Source organism: Palaemon carinicauda, unplaced genomic scaffold (genome assembly GCF_036898095.1).
Source record: "Palaemon carinicauda isolate YSFRI2023 unplaced genomic scaffold, ASM3689809v2 scaffold334, whole genome shotgun sequence".
Taxonomy (NCBI): Eukaryota; Metazoa; Arthropoda; class Malacostraca; order Decapoda; family Palaemonidae; genus Palaemon; species Palaemon carinicauda.
The window spans coordinates 90,768-109,773 of record NW_027171020.1 but is presented as its reverse complement, the minus strand read 5'-3'; positions in this window follow the sequence as shown (position 1 = coordinate 109,773).

The following is a 19,006-nucleotide window of genomic DNA, read 5'->3' as shown; positions in this document are numbered from 1 at the left end:
GGTTAACATCACACACTACCAGAGAGCTAACTCCTTCATAAAAGTTTAGAATTAGACATTACTAATCCCTTTAGCTATGAAGATTACCAGTACTAATTCATCATCATCTTGGTAAGAGACCCAGATGTTTGAATAAACACAATCTAATTGATTGTCCGTATTAAATGCACTCAAATTCAGCATAGAAAACAATAGTTTTAATGAATTGTCTATGGGTATTTTACAACTGAAAACTCCAAATGACAAACTTATCAAAATGTATATGACCAAGATGTAATTCCATCTCTCTCAAATGACATAACACAACCATCATCACCATCATTATTATTATCATTATCATTTATAATTATTATTTTTATTATTATTATTATTATTATTACTTGGTAAGCTACAACCCTAGGTGGAAAAGCAGGATGCTTTAAGCCCGGGGGGGCCCCAACAGGGAAAATAGCCCATTGAAGAAAGAAAATAAGGAAATCAACTAATAGAGAAGTAATGAACTATTAGAATAATATATTTCAAGAAGAGTAACAACATTCAAAAATATTTCATATATAAACTATATAATATTAAAAAACAAGAGGAAGAGAAATAAGATAGAGTACTGTGCCTAAGTGTACCCTCAAGCAAGAGATCTCTACCCCAGGGCAGTGAAGTCCAAGGTACAGAGGCTATGGCACTACCCAATTCTGAGTCAAAATCCTACTTCCATCTTTGAACTCTGAATATTAACGTTGGCAAATATCGTAGCACAAAAAAGTTCTAAGCCTATCAGATTAGAAAAGAAACTGAGTGATCGACTTAAGGCACATCACCTATAAGAGAGATCAATGATCTCGCAAAATAATTTATAACAGTTATAATCTTCCTAAAAAGGCCAATAACTTCACAATAACTATGCAAGGCTTGGGATCTCTCTTGTAACGTTTTCATAACCAGCCAATGATTCTTGTTTCTCTGGCTAGAGGCTTAAATCAGAAACACCATACATAATAATACTATTATTACCCATATATGATATGAAAGAACTGGGAGATATGGAAACAATAAACCGACAGTAAAACAAACATCAACTGTAGGATATTTGTAGAAATTTACACTTAATGCCACAAACAGTTCGGCAAATGAAAAGGCCCTCAATATCTGGCATTCTTTGAACTGGGAGGCTGTGCTAAGAATCTAAATAAAAATCCATAAGATGGTAGAGAGATGAGAATTCCCTGTATGTCTAACCTTGTAATGAAACACCTAGTAACTCTGCAATTTATTATGCTAAACATACCCTAGCTAAGTTACTAATTGATACATTCGAATACAGAAGTTTCTACCACCTTCTCCACTGGCATATGTACTGATATTTTATAGTGAAATAAACTGCTTAGAATAGCAGACAGAGTTTACTACTGTATGATAAGAAAGTTATACTGTACTACTGTACTTGACCTAATTATCCCAAATTGGCAGAAAATACTTCAATATAAACAAATTACATACATTTATATGCATAAATAAACCCAAAAAAGGTGTATACTATAACCTTGAGACCCAGAAAATGTAAAAAAAGAAAAGAAGAAAAAAAAATAACAGAACGAAATGCAAAGCTCTTCAATATAACAACAAAATTCATTTCTGATCTGTTCTTTCAACCATTGAAGATACATAGAAAATAGTAAAATTTATACCAAACTACTGTACACCATAATCATACACCATCTTCCAGTGCAATTTCCACTACCAAAAGAATGAAGCTTTAAAGCCAGGAGAAAATGAAAACAAGATTGCATCATGTATATGCACAAAGACTGATTTCATCCAATGGTTGTGGAATCAAAGTGACCTGAGAATCCAAACTGTCTTTAAACATGTACAAGAATCTTTATATTGGAGATCACAAGGTAGAAAAGTGGAAAAAAAATTTCTTACAAGACTAAGCTGTAAAGGAGAATCCAGTATTATTATTATTATTATTATTATTACTGGCTAAACTACAACCATTGTTGGAAAAGCAGGATGCTATAAGCCCAGGGGCTCCAACAGGGAAAATAGCCCAGTGATCAAAGGAAAAAGTGAAAATAAAATATTTAAAAAAGAGTAACATCATTAAAATAAATATCTCCAACATAAACTATATAAACTTTAACAAACCAGAGGAAGAGAAATTAGATAGAATAGTATACACAAGTGTACCCTCAAGCAAGAGAACTCTAACCCAAGACAGTGGAAGACCATGGTACAGAGGCTATGGCATTACCCAAGACTAGAGAACAAGGGTTTGATTTTGGAGTGTCCTTCTCCTCGAAGAGCTGCTTACCATAGCTAGAGAGTCTCTTCTACCCGTACCATGAGGAAAGCGGCCACTATGCACTTTACTTTGATAAGCGCACCTTAGCAAAGTTACCAATTATACTGTATCATAATACAGAGACATAACAAATACAGTATCCTGTATATGATGAATCTTATGGAGACAAACTGGTGCCTTTAATACAGCAAACTAAGCTTACAAATTCATGTCACATGAACTAATCTCCTGATTATCCAAATAAAGGCAGAAAGCAGCGTAACATATACAAAGTATACAAGTATACAAGGAAGAGAACACCCAACAAAATGTTGAAAAACCCAAAAAATGCAGAAATTTATATGTAAAACAATTTAGAATTAATTATTATTATTATTATTATTATTATTACTAGCCAAGCTACCACCCTAGTTGGAAAAGCAAGATGCTATAAGCCCAAGGGCTCCAATAGGGAAAAATAGCCCAATGAGGAAAGGAAACAAGGAAACAAATAAATGATGAGAACAAATTAACAATAAATCGTTCTAGAAACAGTAACGTCAAAATAGATGTCATATATAAACTATTAACAGTTATGTCATATATAAACAATAAAAAGACTCATGTCAGCCTGGTCAACATAAAAACATTTGCTCCAACTTTGAACTTTTGAAGTTCTACTGATTCAACTACCGGATTAGGAAGATCATTCCACAACTTGGTAACAGCTAGAATAAAACTTCTAGAATATGCCTTTCCAACTGTTACAGATCCTTGAAGCAATCTACCATACAGTATATACTAATCATTCTTCTTATTCATTAAATTTCCTTTTCCTTAGCATCAGAATGAACTATGGGGATCAGAAAAAAAGGGATCAGAATGGATTCCATGTCCAAAATGAATATATCTGTCCCAAAGTATTATTATTATTATTATTATTACTAGCCAAGCTACCACCCTAGTTGGAAAAGCAAGATGCTATAAGACCAAGGGCTCCAATAGGGAAAAATAGCCCAGTGAGGAAAGGAAATAAGGAAATAAATAAATGATGAGAACAAATTAACAATAAATCATTCTAAAAACAGTAACAACGTCAGAACAGATATATCACATATAAACTATTAACAACGTCAAAACAGATACGTAGGGCAACCGATACAACAATGGAATCAACTCTGTCTGTAAATGTTCAGTACAGCTAGCTGTGTATCTGGACTTATATATAGACAATTTCAATAGATAATTGTAGCCTAAGAAAGGTTGTAAGACCAGAATGGCTATGAATTAGTAAACGGTATAACCTGATATTGTTGTTTTCATAATTTGGGTCAGTATAAAACTAGAATATTTGTTAAACAACATCAATACAATACAAGCCTTCTGGCTAGTACAGTGGTACTGTATTTGACTAGCATTCGCATGGTGCCAGATTGATACCCGCCCAGGACCATGAGTTTAAATTGTTTACGGAGGAGGCCAGTGCTGTGGTTGGGGACCACAATGAGGGGTTGGTCTTGCCCAGCTGACCCCTTTAACCTCTAAAGGGTAGAAGGAACTCTTTAGCTATGGTAAGCAACTCTTCTAAGAGAAAGACACTTGGGTGAAGATGAACTGTTTGGTAATCTCAGTGTTGTCAGGTGTATGAGGACAGAGGAGAATCTGTAAAGAATATGCCAGACTATTCGGCGTATGTCTAGGCAAAGAGAAAGTGAACTGTAACCAGAGAGAAGGATCCAATGTAGTACTGTCTGGCCAGTCACAGGACCCCATAACTCTCTAGCAGTAGTAATTACTAATTTTGTAATCAAAACTGCAAAGCATTGATAACCAGAGGTACAGAGAGTAAGAGAGAAACCTATGTTGCAATTTGAAACAGCAGGAATGCAATCAATCTAGGGAAACAAATTCATACAAAGTCATCCATGATTTCAATTAATTAACTCAGAATATTATTGAAAATTGTGAGAAAAGGAGAAAAAGTAAAGGATTTTTAAAGTAATTGGTACTATGAAAGGAATGTGGATGATTTAGATACTGTACAGTACTTTTAATATATATATATATATATATATATATATATATATATATATATATATATATATATATATATATATATACTATATATATACATATATATATATATATATATATATATATATATATATATATATATATATATATATATATATCTAAAACATTGTATTTGGTATGAAAGCTTATTAAAATGATAAAGTTGTGGAGAAGTTTATCATCATTATTATTATTATTATTATTATTATTATTATTATTATTATTATTATTATTATTATTATTATCATTAGCTAAGTTACAACCCTACTTTACAAAGCAGGATGCTATAAGCCCAAAGACTCCAAGAGGGAAATTAGCCCAGTAAGGAAAGGAAATAAAATATGGAAATAAATTAACTACATGATTAATGAAAAATAATATTTGACTGAAAGTGATGGCAAATCACTAAGTGGGAAGAAAATAAATAAAAAAAACACAGATTGTAATTTGAAAACACCATTAATGAAAAGTTTTTAAATGGAAATGAGTTTTAGAGGAATAATCAAGATTTGAGAAACAAGATTATATATATATATATATATATATATATATATATATATATATATATATATATATATATATATATATATATATATATATATATATATATATATATATATATATATATATATATATATATATATATATATATATATATATATATATATATATATATATAGGGCTGTAGCTTGGCTAATAATAATAATAATAATAATAATAATAATAATAATAATACAGTAATAATAATACAGTAATAATAATAACAATAATAATAATAATAATAATAATAATAATAATAATAATAATAATAATAATAATAATACATATTATGGTAATTAAATCTTGAACCAATGCTATTATTTTGTAAGTAATAATCATTTTATCTTATAACCTTGTTGATAAAACAGGTTAATGTATTTTCAACGAATGTTTATCATAACTAATTCAATATAATAAAAAAAAATATTTGATTATGAAGCAGGAATTTTCATAAGTAGGCCTACTATTTTCCTATACTGTCTTTGGGCAGATCTGCTAACTCTGCGCCGTTATAAGGGTTATGCCTCACAGCTTCGCCTCGAAACTTCGAATCACCATTTTAAATGAAATCGGCATTAATTTTCACATTTTCCCTTCCTAAAATAGGTTTTTCCATGGCAGGAATCCATATATATAAGCCTTATTCAGAATATTGAAGGCATAAAGCCGGTATAATAGAAGCCAAATTGCATTGAGTTGACGATCGGAAATGTCCGATATCGAACCAGCTTCAGACGAAATGTCCGCTAATTTTACTTATTTATCAATTTAATTTCTATTATACCGGCATGTTCTTTAGAGGATGAGCATACGCAATACTTATATACATTAATGCTATGAATAAAGTATATCAAAAAGCTTGCATATAAGAATTATGGCCGTTTTTAAATACTGAATCGAATTCTCGGTATCTGGAAACCACTATATCATACGATTCACGAAGTGTACATCTCTAAGAATAGGATATAAACACTACACAAACTCGTTATAATAATTAATATAACCATTAATACTAATTTCATTATAATATCACCCTTAATTAGCTCAGTAAGCCTAATATTACGACAAAACCGAAACAAAATTATGACGTCATCACCTCCAGCTGACAGGAGGAAGCTTTAGGCCGATGGTCCTTTTTAAGGTTTTAAAATGTCGTTTTTATCTTCAAATCTAACCAATTTTCTTCATTACAACGAAATATATGTTAAACAAGATCAAATATTATCAACGCAGATAATGTAAAATGAATTACTAGCATGCGTAATTAAGAAGTGAATCAATTTTCATAACGGTGTTCAACCTCTCTCGCAGTTCCAGCGACCTTGACAAATATCCCCCCCCCCTCTCTCTCTCTCTCTCTCTCTCTCTCTCTCTCTCTCTCTCTCTCTCTCTCTGTGTGTGTGTGTGTGTGTGTGTGTGTGTGTGAAGGTCAGTCGAGAAACTCAAATTCTAGAACATCAACTTTCAATCTAATCTATGAAAAGTATAGATATTTTTCTTCATTTACCCTGTCTGATATCAATTATAATTAAATTATACTAAATGCTATTAAAGCATATTGGCTTTATAGCAAATACTACGCCGTTTTATACAATATTTTCAGATGGTTGATAGAGGTAGGCCTATGTGTGCAACCATACATACAAACACACACTATTTATATGTATATTATATATATATATATATATATATATATATATATATATATATATATATATATATATATATATATATATATATATATATATAATATATATAGTCTGTATGTATGTGTGTACATATAAATGCATACACACATCCATATATACACATACTGTAGATACACATTTATGTATGTGTGTTATGTATTCATGCAGACACAAGCATGACTATATGCACAATACAGTATACTGTATATCTATGTGTATGTATTCCCAACTGCAATGGCTAGTACCAGTGGGTGGCTCCTAATAAAGATAATAAACTAATCATGATCCTATTCACACAAATACTAAATTATTATTATTATTATAATTTCTAGCTAAGCTACAACCCTAGTTGGAAAAGCAGGCTGCTATAAGCCCAAGGGCCCCAACAGGGAAAAACAGCCCAGTGAGGAAAGGCAATAAACTACAAGAGTAGTAATGGACAATTAAAACAACATATTTTAAGAATGGTAATACCATTAAAATAGAACTTTCACATATTAATTATTAAGAGAGACTTATGTCAGCCTGTTCAATATAAAAACATTCACTGCAAATTTGAACTTCAAAAGTTCCACCGATAATTATTATTATTATTATTATTATTATTATTATTACTTGCTAAGCTACAACCCTAGTTAGAAAAACAGGATGCTAAAATCCCAAGAGCTCCAACAGGGAAAATAGCCCAGTGAGGAAAGGAAACAAGGAAAAATAAAATATTCTAAGAACAGTAACATTAAAATAAATATTTCCTATATATACTATAAAAACTTCAACAAAACAAGAGAAATTACATAGAATAGTGTGCCCGAGTGTACCCTCAAGCAAGAGAACTCTAACCCAAGACAGTGGAAGACCATAGAGAGATGGCTCCAATGTAGTACTGTCTAGCAGGTTAAAGGACCCAGTAACTCTCTAGTGGTAGTATTTCAGACTAAAATGCAACAGAAGCTAATAAACTCTGCTATTTTTGGTAATTTGACAAAAGAAATACCGGTAGTTGCTATATGAAATTTTGCACACATTTATCTAATATCAGAGAAGCCAAATTCTGGCTAAATGTCAAAATCTGGTTAAATGTCAAAATCTGGTTAATGTCAAAATCTGGTTAAATGTCAAAATCTGGTTAAATGTCAAAATCTGGTTAAATGTCAAAATCTGGTTAAATGTCAAAATCCCATTTAGGGAATATGAAAGCCTATTCTCAAGAGGTCCTTTATAGTTATGGGATGCTCCTGGAGCAAAAGAAGATGCTGTCATAAGGCCAGCTTATTTTAACTACATACAACCTTAGTTCATTGACCTAAGTCCTAACCTAACCTGACTACTGTACACTAAACAGGCAGAACAATTTATCAAAATGAAAACCAAGTCTTAAAAATTGCATCTTACTAAAGCTACTAAACAAGATCTCTTCTAGCATTAACCTATTATATAACTATTATTATTATTATTATTATTATTTTTATTGCTATTACAGTATTATAACTAGGCTACATCCCTAGTTGGAAATTAAGATGCTATAAGCCCAAGGGCTCCAACAGGGAAAAATAGCCCAATGATTAAAGGAAATAAAAAACCTACAAGAGAAGTGATGAACAATTAAAATAACATATTTTAATAGTAAAAACATTAAAAGAGATCTTTCATAAATTAACTATAAAAAGACTTAATGAAAATATTCGTTGCAAGTATAACGCTTTAAGTTCCAAAAGATCTTTTAATATCTTAGAAAAAAAAAATAGTTCTCTGGGTGAAAAATAGCATAAAAGCAAACAACTGAGTAGCTATCACATCATAAAGGTAAAAGAAAAAGTGTCTGGTTTCAGTTCCAGTATCATCCGAAGAGATGCACACCAGAACATTAGTCCGACAAGCCCAAACACTGTAGTATCCTCCCCAGTACACAGCTTATGATAGCATATGGATCTTACAGTGTTGGTGTGGTGTTTGTGACATGATGCAGTCCCAGTGCAGTGTGGTGTTAGTGTTTTGATTTTAGTGGGTAGTATTTTTCTTATGTCCCTCTCCAAACATACAGGAGATCCCTCCACTTCCACCAAGCTCTGCACCCCGATGTGTGTTCATTCTCTCTCACCACTGAACACACATTACCCATTGCGTCTCAATGGTCCGTTGTCTGTGCCCACCCCCTCCGGGAGCCCTCCTGTGGCTGCCAATCTTTGCTACAGTTGATTTTAAGATTCAAACTATACAAATTCTCTCTCATCTTTTCTTCTCTTCTTTTAAAATGTGAATGACGCAGCTTAAAATGATCCATAATGGCTTCTACCACACATCAAGACGATTCTAGGGATATGCAACGCAACAAGGACACTGATGACTGCCAGTTGCCTTCACACTCAGTCTCACCAATACACTGGAACCCTATCAGATTTTGCAATGGTGTAACCCACACATTTGTTCTTACCACATCTGAATATACTGCCTTTCAAAGCTTCAGGTGGGGATTTAAAGCTCAAATATATGGAGGAATCTCAACAGTCTGAGTTGGCTGCATGTCGTTGAGAGGAGGATCAACGTTGAAGAGAATACAACTGCCAAGAAGACAACTTAAAAAGAAATTAGGAAGAGCAGCATTCCCCCATCATTTTGAAGCTAGGGTCAGCTCTGCCCACCAGCAAGCAACACCAGCAGTCACAAAATCTTCCCACACAATCCTCACAGGCATTGCCCACCCAGCCACCACCCTCACAGAAGGCCATTGTCAAACACCACCGCCCTTATGTCCCAAAGCCACATATCAGATTTAGGGAATAGCGTAGACACTATGATAACCACAGCACGATGGTGGACCTAATAATTATTACAGGAAGCAATTAATACAACTTTGTATGTGCCTCAGCCTGAGAACCAAAGAATACTCGAATACATATTCAACATAACACCAGACACGTATCAGAGCATGGAAGTCCTCGATGTTCTCCAGGAACACATTACGAATTTGCGGAATGAAGCTTTACGACATAGAAACCTGCTTTCCTCAAACAGAAGGAAAAGAAAAGTTTTAGCTATTTCTACGTCTGACTGAAGAACGTAACAGAGGATATAGACATCTGTCCTGTACAACCTGCTGCTTGCAAAGAGTCTCAAGGTAAAATGATCCAAATCATGGGAGTCATGGACAAAGAGCTCATTGGCCTGAATGCTTCAGCTTCATTGATCACCACAGTGAACAAATGTCACTCTTATGAGGTGACATCGACAGCCACCACAGCAATACGTGCCCCTCCTAAATTGAGTACCATCTCTACCTACAAAGAAAACCAAAGGTCATGGTAGCAGAGGTGCTACTTCACAACCCACCCCTAACAGGCACACTTATTGCCCCTCCTGCACAAAGAAGCATGGCTCTGCAGAAAAGTGTCCAGCCGCCAACAGTGTATGAAGAAACTACCTGTAAGGAACACTGGTGAGGACTCTTAAGTGCCCTGCCAACAAGGTCACAAACAGACACTACGTCTAAGTGAATCACTATAACATATGTTGCCGACAACAGATGAGCGCCAAAAAGTGCCACATCCCCTTCTAGCAAGCCCTCCAATTGTCACAAGGTAGATACCCTTTCCACAACTACTTGCCCCTCAGCATCACCCAGACATCCAAGATTATAATGCTTCCAGACACATGAGCCAATATACAAGTGATGGGCCCCCAGCAATTGGAATGAACTACAGCTTCTTGCCATCTCAATGATACCTACGGCAGATGAATAAAAATAACAACGGCTTCAGGTACCATTAAGGCCACCCTGTCCTTCTCCTTCCTGTCTCACCAAAATATAGTCCACAAAGGTATTCTGATACCACTCATGTCATATGAAAACTGCAAGGAGTTGGCCATCATCCTGCAAGGCTTTCCACGAATCATCATATAGGTCGTCCTTGTTAAGCGATGTAAGGAGCTACCCTTCCATGCCAACATGACCCCTGACAAGGCCCGAAAATATTTCCTCCAAATTTTCAAATTCATATCTAAGGAGGACCTTAAAGCAGCTTCAATAAGGCTGATAGCAGGCGCTCCCATGAAAATTCTCCTCAAAGAAGATGCAGCCCTATTTGCCATAAATGCTTCACAGCAAATCACCCACACTTTCTGAAAACCTGTCAAGAATGAACTAGACTCCATGGGCCATCAACCACTCATTAAGATTGAGGAAGCAAACCATTGGAATGGTGCCTCTCTCCACTCATCATGAAAACCAAAGAAGTTAGCATCACAGTGGATCTCACCACGCTGAACGCATAAGCCTCCCGACCAGCTTGCACTTCACATGCGCCCATAGCAGTTGTTCACCCTGTTGACTATGCCAAATTCTTCACCACCAAGGACGCTCTACATGGCTACCGGCAGATGGAGCTAGCAGAGAGTGACCGACACCTGACGACTTCTATTACACCTTACGGATCCTTCCAGAATTGCCATGAACCCATGGGCTTCACTGCCACCAGCGATGCTTATCGTTACCGCAGTAACCCAGCTCTCCAAGGCATGAAGAAGTACAGTATGTCAAGCTTGTAACTGACATTCTCATTTTGAATATGGCCTACCAACATACTACCACATGATCCATGAACTACACAGTCACTGCCAAAAAAAATGGCATCACTTTCAACAGAGACAAGTTCACAGTGGCATAAGCCACAAGTGAATTTTTGCGGCTTCACCCTTCCTGAAGAAAGAATAACTGCAAATCCAGGATGAGATACGGCTCTGCAAGACTTCCACCCAGCGTCCAACCTGACGGTTGTACCTTCCTTCATGTGGTTAGTAAACCAAATGGCAGAGATATCCCCAGATATTGCCATGACAACACAGCTCCTTTGCCCAAGCCTTCACAACCAGGACTTCAACCCTGTGAAGCATGAACTCTCAAGCCCACTTGTTCAGATCTCTTTTAACCCAACCCTGCCAATGATTTTGCAGACCGATGCATCTCATCTCTACGTGATAGGTTATGTCCTCTTACTGGTTCATGATAACGGATGCCTCTGAGAAGTCTGGATTGGATCCTGCTTTTTCACAGATGATAAGACGAGGTATCCATCAATAGAGCTAGAGACACTTGGGTCCTCACAAAATGCCCCTGTATCTCCTAAGACTGCCAACCTTCACACTGCAAACTGATCATTTTCCACTAGTGTCCACAATCAACAGTTACACCATCAACATTGTTGAAAATCCGCAGCTTCAGAGAGTGAAGGAGCACATAACACAGTAGTTATTCACTGTACTACTGTGTAGCACGTCGGAAAATATGGATTCGAGATGCAGTCTCCCTAGCACCAGTCAGTTACCCCACATCCGAAGATACGATTTGCTGTTTGTTTGTCATCAACATTGCACTGCACAGTAATAGCTTCTTAAGAAGTGGATACCCCAACTATCAATGCTGACCAGACCCTGCAAGATATGTTGACAGCAGCACAGGCCGATCCTCACTATGTTCACCTTCGAGATTGCATCATGTCTGGGTTCCCCACAAATCGGTACAACTGTATGCTTTTTTATTACCGTATTGGAAGTTGTGAGAAGCCCTCTCTACTGATGGCGACCTCATGCTCAATGGAGCGCAAACATACTAGTTCCTGCAGCTTTATGTTACCACACACTCGCAAAATTCCATGACAGACAACGAGGTGCAGAGTCTACCAAACATTAAGCATGACAAATTGTCTTCTGGAATATACACTGATATTGCCAACATGGTCATTGCCTGCAATCCATGCCTAGTCCTATATTTCAGACAACAACAGGATCTTCTTCACAATGACTATCACCCATCAAAGCCATTTGGACTTCTTCCAGGTAGCCGGAAAATCCCTCGTTGTCGCTGGCCATCTCCCTGGCTGGTCCAAAGTAATTCTTTACAAAGATGACACGATTGCCTCCTGAACCATACTGCACTTCTGCCACTACTTCAGAGAGGTTGATGTTCCCCTGTGTCTACTCACCAATGGAAGATGCCAGTTTACCAGCATAGAGTTTGCTGACTTTATAGAGCGTTGGAGTATACACCAAATACGTAACTATATCGCCACACTACCTGCAGTCAAATGAACACTTTGAGGGTGCCGTCAATGCTGCTTAACACTTAGATCCTCAAAATGGCCCCTCAAGGATACAACAGCAGGGCCTTTGAATGTGGCCTACTCGAGTTACGAAACATGCCTAACCTTTCTGGTTGTTCTCCTGCTCAGGTACTATACGATCTTCTTCTCTGTAATGTGTGTCCGCTCATCCTCAGTCGTCCATGGAAATTTGGGCAAGAAAAGGCACATGCCAGTGACTGCTGAGCTGCTACCAGAGATGCTCAGGTGCAATGCAACTGTGATTCCCACACCTGTCCCCAGTCCAGGCTGAATGTGGGCAAACACGGCTGCCTACAGGGCCCAAAATCCCACAGATGAGACAAGATTAGGAACGTCACTGCTGAAGAGCGAGCACGTGAGTACGAGATTTGCTCTCGAGTAGTTGAGTGCTACGTCAGAAACTTCAATTCTTATATCCGGTGATGTCGCCATCATAATACATATCCGGCCAACAGTTGGTCGGACAAGCAGGGCACCTAAAAGAGGTGTCAAGTCCCTTAAGAAAGTTTACAGTAACTGGAACAAGTACTGGCTCAATACTGGCAATCCTCATTGAATCGGCTGCGTGGACCTCAAGTGTGTAAAGCACTTGCTGACAACAGGCTCCACGTATCGGGACATAATACTCCCAAAGAGGCTCTTGGAGAGTACTGCTAACGCTCAGCCGATTTCGGGCTCCGTCAACTATCACCCCATTTGCTCTCAAGAACTGGTAACCAAGCACTCAGCCATAGTCCCTGAAGGCACTACATGGAACACACTCGGGGTGAATGTCATTCCATGCAGTATAAGGGTCAAGAGTACAGTACCTAAGGTCTTAGGTCCTGTTTGCCCTAAACCCCAGTGACAATGTCTGATTTTCCATCGGGAGCGTTGGATGCTCTCACAACAGGACCTAAGACCTTAGGTACTGTACTGTTCACCCCTATACTGCATGGAATGACATTCACCCCGAGTGTGTTCCATGTAGTGCTTTCAGGGACTATGGCTGAGTGCTTGGTTACCAGTTCTTGAGAGCAAATGGGGTGACAGTTGACGGAGCCTGAAATTGGCTGAGCGTTAGCAGTACTCTCCAAGAGCCTTTTTGGGAGTATTATGTCCCGATACGTGGAGTCTGTTGTCACCAAGTGCTTTACGCACTTGAGGTCCCCGCAGCCGATTCAATGAGGATTGCCAGTATTGAGCCAGTACTTGTTCCAGTTACTGTAAACTTTCCTAAGGGACTTGACACCTCTTTTAGGTGCCCTGCTTGTCTGACCAACTGTTGACCGGAAATGTATTATGATGGCGACATCATAACCCCCGGTCTGTCAAGGAAAGTTACAGCAATCCCTGGCATCCTCTAACTGAAGGAGGGAAAAGCCTCGGTTTTAATCAAGGGTTCATCTGAAGAAACTGCCAAGATCAAGAAGGGTGATCTCTTGGGGAAAGTGTTCACCATGGCAATGGTGGATGCTCCTCTATCCTGCCTGATAGCACAGGAGTGTGACCTGACTCCTGAACCGAGCGTATTGGAAGAGATAGACAATCTGTCTATCTCCGACGAACTGGACTCTTCTCAGAAGGACCAGTTTTGTCAAATGCTTCGACGTCATCTTCCAGTCATCAGTACTGGTGATAAGGACGTGGGTGAGTGCTCAAGCACACCAATACGCATCCACCTGTATGACGAGACGCCCATTTATCAGAGTTCGACGGTTTGCCAAGCCCGTCGCTGACGCCATCGAGGAACAGTGCAAGGAGTTGCATGAACTGGGTATTATTGAACCCAGCATCTCTCCTTGGTCTTCACCCGTTGTTCCAGTCCGAAAAAAGGACAATAGTATACGGTTATGTGTGGACTACCATAGATTGAATAAGGTGACTGTGTCTGATAAGTTCCCGATGCCTAACATGGCGGATTCCGCATTTGGACTTCAAGGAGTCAAATACTTTACAACCCTTGACCTAGTTCGTGGATAGAGTTTTGGCTACTCTCCAGAAGCACGGACTCAAGATAAAACTCGGGAAGTGTTCTTGGGCTCAAGCCGAGGTCCAGTATCTTGGTCATCTGGTTGGACGTTCTGGTATGCGTAAGCTACCAGAATACATTCAGAAAGTGCAGGACTTCCCTAGACCGACCACTGTGCGTGAGCTACAGGGATTCCCCATGTGCTCACAGATAGCCAAACCATTATCTGCAAAGGCTGGAGGACGAAAATCCCACGGGACTAGGAAACTGAAGTGAACTGCTGAAATGGACGGTGCCTTTGTGCGCTTGAAGGAACTACTCAAGGAGGACATTATGTTGTCATACCCTGACTACTCCGCTGATGCTAAGCCCTTGGAGTTGTTTGTTGACACTTCGGGTGAGGGTGCTGGTGCTTGTCTGTGCCAGGAGTCCTTGGAGTATCCAAGGGAGCGTCAGGTGATAGCGTACGACTCCATGACTTTCCTTGACTGTGAGGCCCGTTACTTTACCATTGAGAGTGAGTTGGCTGCTCTGCGATGGGGGTGAAAACCTTCAGGGCCTTCCTCTCTGGTCAGTTCTTCGTGATCCATTCTGATCACCGTCCCCTGATGTACCTTCATGATATCAAGGTGGTGGACAGTCGTCTAGCACGGACACTGGAGGACCTGTCCAAATTTAACTTTATTGTTAACTACTGTCCAGGTGATCAAAATGCCGCAGCTGACTGGTTATCCCACTGGCCCGCATTAACTGACTGTCTGTTTGATACTGAACCCAGCACTCCCAAGTTGCCTACTGGACTGGCCTTGTATAAGGAGTTTCGTGGTGGTCCAGATTCTCTCATAGAATCCTTGGAGCTAGTCGTGAACTGCTGGACGAAAGGGTCAGGTGTCGCACCCAACTCTCAGCTGAAGGGAGCCAAGCTCCGGGATGCTTTAGTTCAGCAGTTTCTGAAAGACGCTGGTCGAATAGGCTTCAAACTGGAAAAGACTAGCAGGAACAGGATTAAAGCAATGCGTTTCCCAGGTACAGTCCCAGCTCTGGAGTTGCTCTTGGCAGCATCTAAGCTATGGAACCTGGAAATCTGGGTCCATTGGGGTCCCACTTGTCCCGTAGTCTATCGAGAACCATCCGTGACTGAGCCTCAGTGTGTGCATCTTCAGTGTCTGTCTGGAGTGCATTTTAACCCTCTGATTGAGCTCCGCAATTACGTCCCTCCATCTGACGTGATTCTGGGCCATAAGCAGAGGTAAAATCTCGTGTGCCTGATGCTGAAGGCTTGGATACTGATGATCAGGAAGCGCCGGAGGATTGTCCTGTAATCCGGTATGTGACAAAAAGGCACTTCGTCAGTCCAGTTGTACCCATGTGTCTCAACACTCGGCAGTAGGTATAGTAATGATGCAGGAGACCTTATTTTGTGCTCTTGTTGATAGAGGAGCACAGGTTTGTCGTGTAAGCGAGTCTGTACTGAGCCAACTTGGCATAAAGTACAAGGTACTGTCAGGAGAACAGTTAGAGGGGTTGACTGGTTCCTGCATCAGCATTCTAGGCTATGTCCAGTTAGAAGTGAAGTGTCTACCGGGTGGAGGCTACCGTTGTTTAACTATGCGATGGTAGCTGCCAAAGACATTAACTTTTGTTTTGTTCTTGGTAGAAATCTACTGGACGCAGCCTACCTAACACTGGATTCACCCCGAGAACAGTTGGTGTATGACCATACTGCTGCTCTTAAGTTGTCTCTCAAGGTGCTCTTAAGTTGTCTCTCAAGGTAGGCTACTCTCAGTCTCCTCCCTGCATACCGAGACCACTGTTATGAAGGTAACTGATCCTGAACCTGATCGGGGAGTGTTCTCCGGAAATGTTCTTCTGTCTTTTAGTCAGGTGTCCAAGATCCAAGGAGATCACTGACAGATTCAATCTGTCATTGAGATGATCTACTCTGGGGTTCCTGCATCTCGAGTTCCACGCTCCTAACTACCCTAAAGGAGATGTTTGTCGGACCTGAAAGTACACCAGGGTTTGCTAGTGAAGCGGAATCCAGATGGCTCAGTAGTCCCAGTAGTCACCTTCAATGTCCTGATTGACCTAGTTGCCGAGACACACCTCCAGAATGATCACTGGGGGATTGGAAAAATGATTGCAATGCTCCGTCGACTCATCTGGCACAGATCTTTGATTAATGTGATCAGAGATATGTGCCGGACATGTTGGGAATGTCAGACTTGTAAGGTTTCAAGGGAGGTGGTTGCCCCGCTGACCTTGAAAATAGTGACCTCTTCTCCCTTTGAATTGGTTGCTATGGATCTTGTGAGTCTCCCAACAACCAGTACTGGTTTTACTGGGTGTCTGATGGTAGTTGAGCATTATTCCAGTGGGAGACAACAGTACCCATAAGGAATAAGAGGAGCAGTACGATATGCCAGGCGCTTGAAGACCGAGTTTTTCCTGTTATTCCTCGTGCTCCAGTCCGGATATTGACTGATAACAGCCCTGAGTTTATTTCCCAGGAATTTACTGAGTTGTTGGAGCAGTACAATGTTGTACATGTGAAAACAACTCCGTAAAAACCCTCTAGTAACAGTGCAATGGAACAGGTGAATTGTACCATTGGTGAGTTACTGAGGGTGATTTCTGGGGAATCTAGGAAATGGGACCAGTACTTATCCCGAGCAGTTCTCAGCTGCAACCATTCCCACCACATTGAGATTGGCTGTACTCCAGCTGAGAACATACTGAAGGGTGTTCACGATGTTCATAGTACCCCATTGCTGTCCCTTTTCTCAGCTACTGTTTATTTTAATCTTTCTAATAAGTCATTTATCATAATTTTTTTTCCTTTCACACTGTGTCCCATTGTCAGTATAAAAGAATTCTTTCCCTTTCACCTAATGTTCTGATATTTTTTTTCCCAAGTTTAAAACCATCTTACCTAAAGAATATAGAGCTATATCTATAAATGCTGCTAACTTCTCAGAAATGAATCAACGGTCATCTTACATGTTAATCCAGCTAGCCCAAGGAAAGGGAATTTAGAAAGGAAGTAAGATTCTAGCTGGGTCCCCTTGCCCAGTATAAATCAAGGGGTGGTGCCCAGTCCTCCGTTCTCTTGACCTGTTACCTAGATTTTTTGGTTATTCCACCGTAGTATATTTTTTGTGTAGTGAACGTTGGGTTGTGGTCGGCATTTGGACACTAGGCTGTTTGGGTGCTACCTCTGGCCACAGTCCGCAAACCACTGCACCGTCAATGCTGTTAAACACTTAGATCCTCAAAATGGCCCCTTAAGGATACAACTGGAGGGCCTTTGAATGTGGCCTACTCGAGTTATGAAACATGCCTAACCATTCTGGTCGTTCTCCTGCTCAGGTACTATATGGTCATCTTCTCTGTGTAATGTGTGTCCGCTCATCCTCAGTCGTCCATGGAAAGTTGGCAAGAAAAGACACATGACTGTGACTGCTGAGCTGCTGCCAGAGATGCCCAGGTGCAATGCTACTATGATGCCCCACCTGTCCCCTGTCCAAGCTGAATGTGGGCAAACACGGCTGCCGACAGGACCGAGCATCACACAGATGGGCCACGATCAGAAAAGTCACTACTGAAGAGCAATCATGTGAGTAAGAGATTTGCTCTCAAGCAGCTGAGCGCTACGTCAGAAACATCAATTCTTATATCCGGTGCCCAGTCGCAATTAAGTTCCCAAATATGATCCCTTGTGGTCCCTAGTCTTGACATGGTAAGTCGTCAATGTCCTCTAAAACTCCCTGCAGATCTCAAAGCTTAAACAAACCTAGATAGTGTACAAAGCTCACATGCCACTTATGCAACTTGCTTTGTACTTCCATACTTCATAAATTCACTGTATGTTATTTGCTTTGCACACTATTACATAATAGTTCACTATATGTACAGTAACTTACTTAGTATGTTCAAGATAACTCTTTGAATGCATCCTTTAACCCTTTTACCCCCAGGCTATTTGGAAATTTCCAACCCTTAACCCCCAAGGGGTTATTTTTTTCCCAGCACATTTTGCAGTATATATTTTTTAAATTGCTCTAACAGCCTTACTTTTGGTCATAGAGAGGTCAGGTTGGTCTCATTCTCTTGCAAAATGCCTGAATGTTCTAAAAAAAATTATCAAAAATATGAAAAAAAAAAAAATTTATAGAATTTTTTTGCAAAGACGTACCGGTACGTCCATGGGGGTAAAGGGATGGCTTTTGTGAAACGTACCAGTACGTCCTTTGGGGGTAAAAGGGTTAATTCTATAAATGTTGTCCATTACAAACGCATGTGCACAAGTTGCACTGTCAGCACTCTGTGCATACACATCCTCGCACAAGCTGCTTGCCTT